Raw genomic sequence first — 15,414 nt, forward strand, 5'->3', positions numbered from 1 at the left:
AATAATAAAGAAGATGCTTTAAGCACAGAAAGAACCCTATGGGGTTGGAAGAAAGCCCTTCCAGAAGCAATACAGTTGTTAAATGAAAATCTCAGTGCCAGAGGTAGGTTGCCTCCCCCTATAAGCTGTTGACCTGAGAAGCCCTGGAGATCCCCAAAACAATAAAGGTCATTGCTGATAATGTTGGTTGTACACCAGTAGTGGATGGGAAAACCCTATTGCTGAAGACACTGCATGATGTGAGCAGGGGAGAGGGAGAAATCAAGCTTGGGTGAAGCTGGACACTCCCTGCCACTGGCTGGGTAGTGTTCATGGTACCATAAGCAGATGAATGGGGAAGAATCATCCCCTATAATTCTGCTCAACCTGTACTATCAATATAGCAAAGATGTTCCTGCTGGTGCAATAGTGGAGAGTCTAATGTATGTACAACCAGCAAATTTTCTATTGGATATAATGTCTGCTCCTAGGGGTGGAACACATATCTGGCACTGTAGACCAGGCCAACCCCCTGTGGCAGGGGAGAATATAGGCCCCAGTGGGAAGCCACTGCAATTGTGAAAGAAAGAATGATTGCTTAGCATGCTGAGGGCCCTGGGTTTGATTTCCAACACTGAAAAATAAAAGATGAGGATAGGGAAGAAATACAACTTACCCTTTAACAGCAGAACTTCATTAAGGAAGTTCAGGAATAAGGAAAATAATCCCAGAAGGAAAATCTGAGACTTATAAGAAAGGCAAGCAAAGAAATCAGTAAGCCTTTCTCTATGTCTAAATGAATGTTGTATAAAATAATACTGTATGATTATGAAATTTAAAAAGACGATTAAGATCCTGGGTTTTAACAAGAACATGTTAGCCTAAAAAGAGATAAAGTATTTATTTGGAGGCCTTGCGTCTCTGAGCAGTGCATCATTAAAGAGCTTTCAAATGTAGAATGTCAGTATAGCTTGCTGAAGAACAATCTGCATGTCAGCACTCCCCACATGATTTCTATGCACAATAAAGATTGAGATATGCTGTTCTGATCCCCCTGAATTGTTTGAAATGGGAATTATGATATTAGTTAGTTTCCAATTTGCTTAGTCAACAATGTGATTTCATGAATAACTTGGAAAATGACATGTATACAACTTCCAGATACACAGAGAAAAAATGTGCTTAGAAAATTAACAAATTAAAAAACAAAACAGAAAAGAGAAAAATGATGCAGGCAAATGAAAACACCATCAAGTTCAGATATACTAATAATCTTAATAAGAATGAGTGGCTAAAATTTGAGAGGGATTGTCAAATAGGATTTTACAGTAATACAACTATATGGTTTTTGTAAAAAACAGCCAAACCACGAGAACATGAAAATATCAAAAAAATGATGCACCAGATTAGTCAATAAACATGAAAAATAATAATGTTGGGACAACAATCATACCTCAATAAAACTTCCAAAATGGAAAAGAATTTTAACATAGCCATGCTGTAGTAGGCAAAATATATTATAAGCCAGGAAGTTCAACTTAGAAGACTTAATAATTCCAAAATAGCATCAGAACTTACAAAATAAAATTGATAGGACTACAGGGAGAAGTATGCAAATGCAGTATATTTGCCAAGAGATTCTAATACATCTTTCAAAAATATTTGGTGATCAAGCATTGAAATACTAATAAAGAACATTTTAACTACACAAAATTAATTATGTTATAGGTACATATATAAATCTTGTACTCAACTACTAGAGCATAAATCCATTTTAAGGACATGTTAAACACTTTTCAAAACAAAATAGAAAAACTTAAAGAGGAAAATAATGATGACATAGGGAGGCATTGACTTAATTCTCCTTTTAAGCCTTTTCTTGATTTTGAGCATTACTAGCCAGCAGTGAGTACAATGCATGTAATTATGGTTTCTGAAGCCTTGATCATCCCTTTAAAACTCATGTTTTTTTTTCCATTTCCACACTCTGCCACGAATTGAAAGGGAACTTCTTGTGTCTCTGACAGCATAATTGAATTGTATGAGCAATCTGATTTCAGCTGTTCATCAAGTTCAAATTAGGAGAATGCCAACTCATGCAGTGGCTACAGTGTTAGAGTTTGCATGCTCTCACTTGAGTGTGAGGAATAAAGATTTTGGAATTCTAAGGTAGAACCCTTCCTTTAACTTTACCAGCCCAAGTTTAGACCTTTTTCACATGTCCAAAAAGCCCAAGGAAATAATTTTTTTTCCAAATACACCTCATTCTTATGCAGCCTGAGGTGACTGCTGCTTCCTACAGCCTTTTTTATTTATACACAATCTTGAGCATGATGGACATCTAACAAATGTTTGAATGATAGATTAGAAAAAGTGAAGATCCGTGCTGTCCAGGGAAAGTGAAGAAAAGAAAAGCAGCCATCAGATAAACCTTATCAGGAAACAAAACCATAAACTTGGAGGGAAACGATCTGTTCTATGAAAGTTCTTCAGCTGCATAGTTCACACAGCTGTATTTGAAGAGTGAAGATTTTGGGAGAACACACACATTTTCTGTAACTGTCAGAAAATTGTCTAGCATGGTGTGGAAGGAGGCCATATCTTATCCTAGACCATCTTAGTGCTCCTAATAAACTCCTACAATCCCTATAATTTCTAACAGTGGAAGTGGTTGGTTGTATTGATTTTCTTCTGTTGCATAACACCTCTTTACTAGTTCACAGTTCTGTAGTTTTGTAGTCAAACATAATGCAGGTGGGTTTTCTGCTTAGAGTCTTACAGAGTCAAAATCAACGTGTCAGCTGGGTGAGTTCTTTTCTGGAGGTGCTGGGGGAAAAATCTGTTTCTAAGCTCGTTCGTGTTGGCAAAATTCTGTTTCTTGTGGTTTGAGGACCGAGATCCTTGTCACTCAGGTGTCTTGAGGCAGCCGACAGTCCTTCACATGTGGCTGTTTCTATCTCACATCCTTTTTTGCTTCATATCTCTGACTTCTTCATCTCCTCAACATGTGGTTGCTTCTGTCTTTAAAGAGCTTCTTGGTTATGTTAGGCCTACCTGGATAATCTTCCTATCTTAACATTAACTTCATTCATGAGAGTAAAATCCATCACATTTAATAACCTAGTGTTGCAGTAGGAAACCTGGAGTCATTTTAGAATTCTGCCTGCCACCTTTGAATTGTGTTTTGTCTCATTTATTGGATGTATGGGTCTTGAGGGCAAGTTAATACCCAATACACAGTATTTTACTTAGTGGTCCCACATTTTCAGTGACTAAAAATTAATGTTAGGAGTTATATATGAGAATTACAATCTTCCTCACATTGAAGTCCCCAGTATTTAATATAGAATATCATGTGTATAGCATGGTTTTAGTAAATGTTTAAGGAAATAAATGTAAGGATGAATAATTATGTAATATGGGGCTATAGCCACTATTCTGAAGATTATGTAGAATGGTATGTTTTAATACAATGTATACTTCTATTAGCAATTTAGTTACAATTTTGATTAAATGACAGGATTTTCTAGATTTTTTATTGATGATTTAAAAATAAAATTTTCAAATTGATTATTCATGTGTCTTCTATACTTGTTCTGGCATAAAAATGGAGAACTTGAATAAGAGATGAAAGCTGATTCAGTTGGCCCTGCCATTACCTAGTGAGGGTGTGTGTGTTTGTTATGGAGGAAGACAAGTTAGATTAAATAATCTTTTACATTTTAATATTCTGTGTAACTATTTCATGTGCTATTAAACTGGTCAAATATCCTATGGCATAAATATATGGCTTATATATTTTGATTCCATATTTATTTATTTTATTTTCTGTGTATGAGTATATTGCCTGCATGTGTGTGAGTTCACCCATGTCATGCAATGCCCACAAAGGTCAGAAGAGGATGTCAGATCACCTGGGACTGGAGTTACGGACAGCTGTTAGCCATCAAGTAGTTGCTGGGAATTGAACCTGGATCCTCTACAAGAGCAGCTAGTGCTCTTAATTGCTGAGCCACCTCTCCAGCCCCAATTCCATATATCTTATAGAAACATTCCTATTTAAAAGGAAAAAATACTTGAACTTAGATAGTAGCGGTATTAACTATTTCTTGCTACCAGCATCCAGATACCAACGGTAGCTTCAAAGATAAATTCATCTTTGGAATTGAGATTATATTACCTTGGGATTATCTAATGCTAAATGGTTTCCTTCCTGTGTAAATGTTTTCCTTCCTACAACTTATTAAACCTGTAGTTTCATGTGATGGGTATTGTTCCAATATAATGACATTTGCTCAACCTTTATTGACAATCTGCTGAAAAAGTAGATTAGCAGACATCTCATCAAAGAGCATGTCAGTATAATGATGTCATTGTAATCAGGTTGGATAATGCAATTCTCTGCATAGTTCAATTGAGAATGGTCATCCATTTGAGGTGACTCATATGGGACTTCTGGAATATGGTTCTGCATTTTATAGAAAGCCATGTGTAAGGGAAAGCATCATCATTTTTTCATCATCTTTGACCATTCAATGCAGAGTGGGTTTTAACTCAACACTTCTTAAAATGATTTGACAATAGATACCCTGTCATAGAACACAGTTTGGGAAGGGCTGATGACTCCTAATGTAAGCCAGACCAACTCTTGGGGGGCCTTGGTGTATTTTATTATAAATAGCTTTTATCATCAGTCATCATCTCGTTAAATTACCTTATAACAACAGGAGAATCTGAGGCTTCAGGTCTGAATGGACTTCCTCAAGATACTGAGTTAGTGACAGAATTTAGTTAAAAATAATAAAGATGGGACTAGAGAGATGGTTCAGTGGTTAAGAACACTGACTGTTCTTGCAGAAGACCTGGATTCGATTCCCAGCACCCACATGGCAGCTAACAACTGTCTGTAACTCCAGTTCCAGAGGATCCGACAGCCTCTTCTGTTCTCCGAGGGCATAGCATGACACAGGTGCACTACATACATGCAGGCATAACCTTCATACACATAAAATAAAAATAATTAAAATAATTTTTAAAAAGAATAATAAAGATAATAAAGAATAATTTTGAATTTAGAAACCTACTAGTTGTTCTTTGGGCATCCTCCCCTACCTACCTTATTCAGTTTGTTTTGCAAGAGTAAATGGAATAAAAAATATAATCGAGTCCTATCATTATCATCATGATGGAAATGGCTTTAAGAGAAAACTGGTCAAGTGATTATTGCCTCCCATGTTTAGCCAGTAAATAATTGCCATTAATAAAACAGACAAGCCCAGAGACTCTGTCCTGAATACTCAAGATATGTTCTGTAATACAACATGCCTGTTCACAGGGGATACTCCTAGGAAATAATTATGTGAACTTCTTGATTTCATCATACAAACACAAAAGCACCATCCATGCCTCTGAGAACATTGCACCCTTGAAAAAAGCTTTGCTTCCTTCATCATCAGCAATCTTCTTCCAGCAATCAAGCGTGCCTGTGTACATGATGTCAGTTCCTTTGTGTCCTGACTTCATCATCATGCGGCTACGAGCTGTGTCAAAGGGATAGGAAGTCAAGCCGACAACGGCAGTGACAGACTGTGTAATCATCCAGCGGATGAAGATGTGAATATTCTTGGGCTCTGGAAGAATTCCCTTCACAGTGTCATAGATACCAAAGTAGGCAGCTCGCTAGATGATAATACCCTGTACAGACACATTAAAGTCTTGGTACAGGCCCTTAATCCCATCAGATTTAGCCAGACAGTCATCGAGGCCTTTGAATTCTCTTTCAGCTCCAGCTTTGCCCACATCACCTGCTAGGCAGGTATGGGCAAAATCAAGAAGATATACACAAAGCACAAGGATGTGGCCCCAGCAGCACCTTCTGATGCCAGGTTCCCTACAAAGTAGTGCCCAAACTGGGTCTTCTTGTCCACACCACCCAGGAAGATCTGCTTGTATTTATCTTTGAAGACAGAGTTGAAAGCCAGGGTGTGGAAGTATCTGATGATACTGGCCAGGTTACCACGCCAGAAGGACAGGACTCCCTGTTCCTGGGCAATATGAACTATGCAGTCTGTATTGCTTATCTGCTGTGATTTGCTTGCTGGCATGCTGCACCTGCAGCAGTAGCTTGACCCACTCAATGGTCTTGGAGATAGCCATGGCCACTCCTCATGCCAGGAAGTCCTTGGTGAAGGACACAGCAGCATTTGTCATGTTGAAGGAAAAAGAAGAGGCAGGCGAGTGTGGGATAGGACAAGGCTAACAACCAGCTTTGACTCCTGGACTCTCATCATCCCATATTTTCTTAGTAGCCTACTCTAAAATCCTTGTTAAAAACCAATGCCTGGGGAAATGTGTGCAAAGGACACAGTGCTACAATTTATGTATTCACCTAGGTCCCAAGGGTTCTAGCTGGCAGTCTTTGATTTTCTTTTCCTCCATAATTTTATATCCAGCTAAGAGATTACACTTTGAAAGTGTTGTCTTGCTTCCCACAATACATCTTTTCCCCTAGCACTCAACATAGTCTATTGCACATAGTAGGCATTCTGTGAACTTCTGATTAGTCAGTGACCCAAGCAATTTATAAAAGGAAGAGTTTATTTGAGCTTACGGTTCCAGGGGAATTACAGTCCATCATGGCAGGGAGGCATGGTGGCTGGAGGTGGCAGGAGCAGGAGCAGCAGAAACTAAGGTCTCATATCATCACACAGGCACAGGAAGCAAGAGAACAACTGGAGATCTGGCAAGGCTTAAGAACTCTCTAAGCCCACCCCCAGTGATGTGTTTCCTCCAGGATAGCCACACCTTCTAAAACCTCCCAAAATAGCACCATCATCTGGGGACAAAGTGTCCAAATACTTGGAGCCTATGGGGGACATTTCATTCAAACCATCACAGTTGGGTTATTGTTGTTTTCCACAAAAGTAGAGGTTTACTTAGCTCTATATGCCCATCTCTGAGTATAGTAACACCTAGTATATAATAGGTATTATATAACTTTAAAAGAATTAATTGAATTGAGGTTTTACTTCACTTTTAGATGAGTGCTTATTTGAGAAGGCATTTCTCAGCAGAGAGAGTTGGAACCCTGAATGAGTCATTGAATCAGAATCAGAGGGTTAATGATAGCCTAGAAAAGAGACTGGGGCTCTTAGCTGATTCATAGGCCCACATTTCAGCTCTTTTGAGGGAAATGGCCTAGATAAATCAAAGATTGGCAATAATAAATGCATAGCCCCCAGAGAGAAAAAATTGTGAATCTTCTTGAACTCCTGAGGAAAGGAAATGAAAACTTTTTTGGTTGTTTTGAGACAGGGTCTCACTATGTAAGCACTGGTTGGCTCAAATTCACCATGCCCGGTGATATGAAAACTTCTTAATCAAACTTATGGAGTTCCAACCGGTGATTTCTGTGAGATTGCTGAATTTCAGATTGCTAATAGAAAGGGAGGAAATGATCGGAGAAAGGTTGGGCAAAGACAGGAAGAGAGATGGGAGAAAGGTGACAAGCATGGAGAGAGATTGGGGAGATGGTTCAGCTGGTGAGCACTTGCCTTGCAAGCATGAAGACCTGAGTTTAGATTCCCAGAACCCATGTAAAAAGTCATGTATGGTGGCACACACCTGTAATCTCAGTGATGGCAAGGTGAAAGATAGAGGCAGGTGGATCCCTAGAAGGTTGCCAGCCAGCTAGCCTGTCCTGTGTGTGAAGTTCCAGGACATCCAGAGACCCTGTCTCAAACAAAAGGTGTAAGGTGCCTGAGAACTGACACCCAAGGTTATCCTCTGACCTCCACACATGTACTGTGCTCATGCATACTCCACACAAGAACCCAAACCCAAATCCATAAAAAAGGAAGGGGTACAGAGAAAAGGGGGAAGGGAGGGAGGGAGACAGAGACACAGAGAAAGACAGGGGATATGAGAATGAACCCTAACAGAGCAGTTGCGTGCTTAATGTGACTGTGCTGATGGTTGGTGGCAAATGAACTTTGCTGGAGATCTGTTTCTTCGGAGTTGGAATATCTACTGTCTTAGATTTGCTATCAGTAACTGTCATTCTTACATTATTTTTCCAATATCACAGGATGTTGGGGTCCAAAGTGAGCTTTACATGTTTGGCTAAATACTAGGCATCTTCCTTCCCAGTCAAGATTCCCAAATTTTGACCTTTAGAGAGGATTCCTGTTTGTTGATTACAAATGTTGCTCTAAGCTAGAATGCAGGGCACTCTTGATTGGAATTTAACCTCCCGGCCAAGCAAAAGTCATCACCATACTCCTGTTACCTAAGAATTTTCTGTAGGTACATTGGGTAGAAGTTACATAAAACTAGTGCTGTTAGTTACAATTCCTCCACCTTCATAGATATGTAGTCTGGCTTAAGATGAACCATGTCTTCTTACTCCTAACAGTTTAGGTGTAAGATCACTGCATCCAGTTTGTCCTGGAGAAACCACCAGTCATGCCTGCTGAGTCATCTAGCATATATTTGCTGGGTGATAGCTTTGCTAGATGTGTTGGATTCAATACTGAGCCATTATGTAGATTTGGTCCCTAATTGTGCCAGAAGTAATCCTTGGGAATATAAATATCTTGATAAATCCTTAAGAATATAAATATCTTGTTTAAATCTGATCTTGAAATCTTCAAGGAAATGCTGGAAATTACTTGCTACATGTTAAATTGCTCTGGATCATGGCCCATGTAAGATTTTGTCATTCACTGTTTGAAAGGGAGGAAGAGAGCTAACTCAGCTCCAGCCCACCCTCCTTAATAACATTAGGAAATGGATCCAACAACAGACTGGAAGGTGAGGGTGCTAAATGCCAGAATCTGTTATATAACCTGCTAAAAACTTTGCCTTGAGGTTGTACTCTGAATTTTCAGGTTCTAAACCTCCTGTATCTACATCTTCTGTCTTTTATCTCTTGCCTTGAGGTTTGTGGTGGCATCTCCAGAGACAGGAGTCAGATTATCTGGAATGATTTAGAAAAGGATTCTCGTATCTTCTGACTGTGGCCTTCTGTGCCACAGTCTTAATTTTTAGTTATTACTCATGAAGGGTGTGCGAAGACCTAGTGGTTGCAGAGGTATAATGAGACATGCATAGTGCACAGAACTTAGCCTGGTAGGGAAATGGATGATACACAGCAGAAGTAAAATAAGAAGCAAGACAGAGCTGAAGACAGGTGATACTTGTGCAGTGAACCTGTGCTCAAAGACTCAGATTCAAAGGCCCATGTCTGTGTACAAGAGTGAATGAACCTATTTTGCTTTAGTTTACTCATCTACACACAAAAAAGTTCTTGTGAAGTTCTTGACCCCCTCCCAACTTTAAAGTGTGATACTGTATGAGAAGCTTTGGAAAACACAAAATAACACCCAAGTATAAGTGGAAAGTGGTACCATCCCATTTTACAGAGGAGGAAACAGGTGTAAAGAGATGAAAAGCCAGTGAAAGTGCCAGTGCATGTTATTATCAACAGCTTTTGTTGTTCAGCTACCAAAGCATGTCTTTCTTCCCTTTTCTCTCCTTTATTGGCCTTGTTTGCTATAAGACTCAACGTGATGGGTATGCTGTTGGCCCAATTGATTGACTGATTGATTGTTTGATAGGACTTGTTAAGTAGCCAAGGCTGGCTTCAAACTCATAATCCTCCTGTTTCAACTGTCCAAGTGCTTAGGGATCATAGGCATGTGCCACTATATCCAGTTTGGAGATTTGTATTTCATCCTAATGATTTTGGTCATAGGAATATTCTGTTTTCTTAATTGTTGGGATTGGCAAATGTTTAACATGATATGCTCTAATAAAATATAATACAAATTAAAATGTAAAATTAAAAAATTTTAGTATCCATGGTAAAAATAAAAATGAAAGTAGATGAAATTAATAATATTTTATTTAGTACATTGTTAAAAGTATTCACATTTTATCATTTAATCAATATAAAACTGTTTTGGTATCCTAGGCTGGCCTCAAGCTCATAATCCTCCTGCTTCAGCATCTTGATTAATAGGATTGCAGGCCTGTACCACTGTGATGGTTTTGATTGTCAGTTTGATGGGATTTAGACTCACCATGGTAAGCATGTCTGTGAGAGAGGGATTATATAAATTAGGTTGATTGAGGTGGGAAGACATACTCTAAATGTGGGCAGCACCATTCTATGGGCTGGGTCCTGGACTAACTGAATAAAAAGGAGAAAAGGGAGCAGAGCACAAGCATTCATCTCTCTTGGCTTCCCAACTTGCAAATGCAGTGTGACCAGGTACCTTAGGCTCTTGCTGCTATGGTGGACTGTACCCTTGAACTGTGAGCCAAAATAAACTCTTCCTTTCGTAAGTCACTTTCAGATATTTTGTTATAGGAACAAGACAAGTAGCTAATACAGCTACCATGCCTGGGTAATACAAAATTTCAATGAAATATTTTTCATTGTTTTTTAATATGGAATCTTCAGAATTAGGCATGTGTTTCTCCTTGTAGAACATCTCATTTTCAGTAGTCACTTCAGGTGCTAAGTAGCCAATATGGAGAGGACTGTTGTGTTGGAACATGTAGTCTTCTATAATCTGCATTTCCCCATCTCTCCAGTTCTGGCTTTCTACCCCCCGTTCCTGTCCTCTTGTCTGTTTCCCATCTTTTGTCCCTAGGGAAGCAGTCTTCTTCCCCAGGGCCAGGTATCTTTCTGTGTTCCAGCTCATACTTATATTCACATCTGTTATTTACCTTCTCCAGCTATTTGAAACCTGCTGCCATTCCCTGAACTGCCCCTTTCCTTCTCTGTCAGCATTCAGTTCCTTTGAACCCAACTTCCCATCAAACTTTATGTTCCACTAAATTTTGTGCTCCTTAAGGACAAGGATAGTGATTTACTTCTCTCTACAATCTTAGTAACCTGACATGGTACCTGGCCTCCAGCAGAAATTTGTAAATTTTTAATAATTGAACAAATAAATAAGATATTCCTTAGATACCTCGCCAGTTTGTTTGGCCCCCACCCTTCTATTTTGTTCTTTGCTTTTGCTATAGTGCTCTGCTCTTGAATACTCAAGCAGCTTTCAATATTTTTTATTTTAATTATTTGCAACCCCCATCCATATATCCAGACTTTTAAACTTATCCCAGTTACTGTTTTTTTTGTTGTTTGTTTTTTTCAGAAGCCCTTTATTCACTCACCTTTCAGTTTTTCTGTATTTACTTATCTATGTTGAGAAAGCCTTTGGGATCTCTTAGAGGCTTGCCTTCTAAATGCCTAATTTGTGATCTCTGGTATTTTTTTTTTCAAGTGTTTTTCCTCTCTTCTTCCCTCATCCCTGCCTTTGTTCTGTCTGGATCTTCCTTTCACCTTAAGTTCCTATGCAGTCAGGTCTGTTGACCTCAAGGTGGGCACTCTAATAGCAATTTATCAACCACTGTCACAGATGACTAGAGCCAGAAGGTATGTTGGAGATTAAAGTCCATGTTTTTCCACATATTTCAAAACAATTTTTTTTTCTCAAAGATGCAGCCATATATATGTATCTTTATATGGAGCTGCTATGGTTTACATGAGTTAGAGATACCCCAGGGCTCTGTAGAACATGGTTTGAGAGCCATGAGTCTTGTTAACACCTTCCCAGTACAAATGGGAAAACAGAGGCCTGGAGAAGTGAGACCATGTGCGCAGTGCACACAGCACGTTGCAGCAGAATCTGGACCAGAACCCAGGTTTCCTTTCCAGATCAGTGCTCTCCTAACCACAATTTACTGTTTGGAGCTTTATTTCCCAAGGGGAGGAAACAGAAACAATGAGTCTTTTATTGTATTCCCCTTGATGAAATCTAACAGGGTCTGCCTCTTCTTCCCTGGTAGAAAATCAGGTTGGCCCCCTTTTGTTATTGTTTTCTCTGAGACCCAGGCTGGGGCTTGCCTCAGCCTTTGTTCTGCTCCCAGTTTTTGTGGTGCCAAGAAGGATAGGGTGAGAGCGGATTCAGGCAGGTCACAGTGGCACAGATGTTTCCTGTCCTGTGGCCAGTCTGGCTGTCTTTGAGAGTAAGCCGAATGCCATGGCCAGGTGTGGTTTTGGGGCCTTCCAAGCCCTTGGAGGTGGTAGGTGTTTATAACCACAATTTCCTCATTACCTTCTGTTTTTCATAGGCCTGTAGCCACTACCCGAGGGAAATACATTTCAGCCTATGCTCAAAGTCATCCATCATTTAAAGCTCTCTGTGGTCTGGCCTAGTCTACCTCCCTACTCATTGTTTCTTTTTCCCCAGTGTGTAACTCATGCTCCCTGCACTTTCTCCCAGGGGGCTCTGCTCTCTCCACTTTCCTTCTCATCTTTACCTATTAAAATCTTACTTTCCAGATCAAGTTTCTATTCCACCATTTTCTTTTTTTTTTTTTAAGATACATTTTATTTATTATTTTTATTTTATACGTATGAGTGTATTGCCTGCATGTATGTGAGTGCACCTGGGTTGTGCAATGCCGGGGATTCAGAAGAGAGCTTTGGATTCCCCTGGAACTGGAGTTAAGGATGGTTCGTAGCCACCATGTGGGTGCTGGGAACTGAACCCTGGTCCTCTGCAAGAGCAGTCAGTGCTCTTAACTGCTGAGCCATCTCTCCAGCCCCATTTTCCACCATTTTCAAGAAAACTTTGTCAACTTCTAACCTTACACAGTCTCTGTTGGATGGTTCACCCTGAAGCCTCATCTTCAATTGTTTCCTGCCTTGTGTTTTATGCATAGCAATTCTGTACATGTGATGTTGTTTTTCATTTCAGGTATCACTTCTCAACTAGTTCTCCCCTATCCTCCAAGTTTGATTAGGTTCCTCTCATGAGACAGTATACCTGTCTCTCATAATTATTACTATTTTTATTTTATTTATGTGTATGAGTGTACTGCCTGCGTGTGTGTAAGAGCACCTGTGTCATGCAATGCCCACAGAGGTCAGAAGAGAGCGTTGGATTCCCTGGAACTGGAATTAGGACAGTTGTTAGCTGCCATGTGGTTGCTGGGAATTGAACCCCAGTCCTCTACAAGAGCAAGCAGTGCTCTTAATGGCTAAGCATCTCTCTAGTCCCAGGTTACCTGTCTCTTTACATGTACACTCTGTTTGATCTGAGTATCACACTATTCAATGTTTCTAGAGAGATAAATCTGTACCTTGTCTTTCTATTTCTACCATCCAGAAGCATCTCACTAATAGCTATCATCTGTTTACCTACCTACGTACCTGGAATGAATGAATAATTTGTATTACTACATTTTGGAGTTATAGTCTATATTTTTATAGTTATTTGTCTACGGGTAGATAAACATTGTGAGCACAGATATGTACAAGATAATATTTTTGTACCCTTGAAGACCCTATTTATAGTATGTACTTTAGTCAGGGTTCCCTAAAGAGACATATAATAAGATGATGGATGGATGGATGGATGGATGGATGGATGGATGGATGGATAAACTGATTGACAGTGTCAGATTTAATGCTTTCTTAGTTTTACGGCTGGCAAGTCTAAATTCTGTGAAGAAGGCTACAGACTAGAAACTCTACAAAAGTTGGTATTGCAGACAATCTGAAATCTGAAGGGTAGATCAGCAGGCTGGAAAAATGGGCAGGGTTTCTGTTACAAACTCAAGAAAGAATTCTTCCTTTTCTGGGAAACCTTGACTTTTGCATTTAATACCTTCAACTAATTAGATAAGCCTCTTCCATGTTTTTCAAGTTATCTCTTTTACTTACTGTCAGCTGATTGTAGGTGTTAATAACATCCTATTCCTTCACAGCAACATCCAGACTAGCTTTTGACAAGGTAATTGAGAACTATAACCTAGCCATATTGACACATAAAATTTTATCATACCAGTAAGTGACCAATAAATGCTTGCTGAATTGAGCTTATCTGCAGCTCAGAAAATCTTCTACTGCCAGCAACCATTTAAACTCAATAACCTGACAAATTCTCCACCACTGAATTCCTAGCAACTCTGAATAAAAAATAGTGTACTTTGCAGTACATAAATGAGCTTGCAAGAAAGTGAGAGACTGTCCAGAACCTGGAAATGAAGACAGACTGGGTAGTAAGATGGTAAGAGGAAATTATATTTGGCCTCTTGTGATATATGTTTTGGTAACCTTAGGGCTTGGGTTTTAATACACAGAACACAGGAGATGACAGCCTGAGTTGTCACAAGAAAGGAATCTTGTAAAATGAGTAAACCCCCAAGTCTGGGACCTTTAATAAAATGGTAGATAGAAAAATTATGCTCTTATATATATATATGGACACAAGAAACTTGTCTGTGTCAGCTTATGCTCTTTTTTTTAAAAAAAATTGTTTATTTTTATTTTATGTGTATAAGTGTATTGCCTGCATGTATGTGAGTGCACATGTGTCGTGCAATGCTGTGGGGATCAGAAGAGGGCTTCGGATTCCCCTGGAACTGGAGTTAAGGATGGTTTGTAGCTGCCATGTGGGTGCTGGGAATCAAACCCGAGTCCTCTGCAAGAGCAGTCAGTGCTCTTAACCACTGAGCCATCTCTCCAGCCCCTAGCTTATGCTCTTAATAGAAAAAAACTCCCTGTTTAAGGATTCATAAGCAGAATTCTTTCTTCACTTGAATTTATACAACTTGGGTGATCTGAGGTCCCACAAACTGATTAGTTAGCTTAAAAAGTATGTCCAGCCAGTGAAAACTTGGGGTGCTTAGCAGAGAAAAAGCACACGCTGTCTTAAGATGATGAAAGATCTAAGCTGGGATGTAGTGAATGGTAAAGCATGTTCTTAAGGCATTTGTACATTCCTTGGTTTAGTGTCCAACATACACACATTCATACACACATACACCAACAATATGACAAAATATCTAAAAGTATAAAATGATAAAAATCTATAATATAAAATTAATATAGTTCAAGTTGTTAAGAACAAGAAAAACCTAATAACTTGGGGTGAAGAACAAGATACCTTGGATAAAATAAGGCAGATTTTGCAAAATTTCAAAAAAAATTAAAGTCAATGAAATCAAAATTGTAGTGGGTGACATCTAATCCTTGACAAAGGTACCAAAATATACACTGGAAAAAAAGACAATCTCTTCAACAATTTGTACTGTACTGAGGAAACTGAGTATCCATCCACATGTAGAAGATGAAACTACATCCTTGTCTCTCATCCTGTATGAAAATCAGCTCAAAGGGGACTGAAGATTTTAATGCAAGACTGGAGGAAAACGTAGGGAAGACTCTTTAAGATAAAGGCATAGGCAGTGACTCTGAATAGATCTCAGTAGCTCAGGAAATAAGAGCAAGAATTGACACATGAGACTACATCAAATTAAAAAAACTGAATAGCAAAAGAAACAAGAGCAGAATAAAGAGACAGCCTACAGAATGGGAGAAATCTTTGTAATTGATTTTTTAAAAAATATTTCATA

General features: G+C 39.0%; 1 protein-coding gene and 1 pseudogene across 1 annotated transcript in view; one reads left to right on the forward strand and one right to left on the reverse strand.

Annotated features, from left to right (window-relative positions):
• Syn2 (synapsin II) overlaps positions 1-15,414 on the forward strand; it is a 192,296-nt gene that overhangs the window by 87,297 nt on the left and 89,585 nt on the right. The gene's annotated exons all lie outside the window — the stretch shown is intronic.
• LOC103751473 lies at positions 5,335-6,189 on the reverse strand (annotated as a pseudogene).

This window comes from Nannospalax galili, unplaced genomic scaffold (assembly GCF_000622305.1).
Source record: "Nannospalax galili isolate Female #2095 unplaced genomic scaffold, S.galili_v1.0 scaffold406, whole genome shotgun sequence".
NCBI classification, from domain to species: domain Eukaryota; kingdom Metazoa; phylum Chordata; class Mammalia; order Rodentia; family Spalacidae; genus Nannospalax; species Nannospalax galili.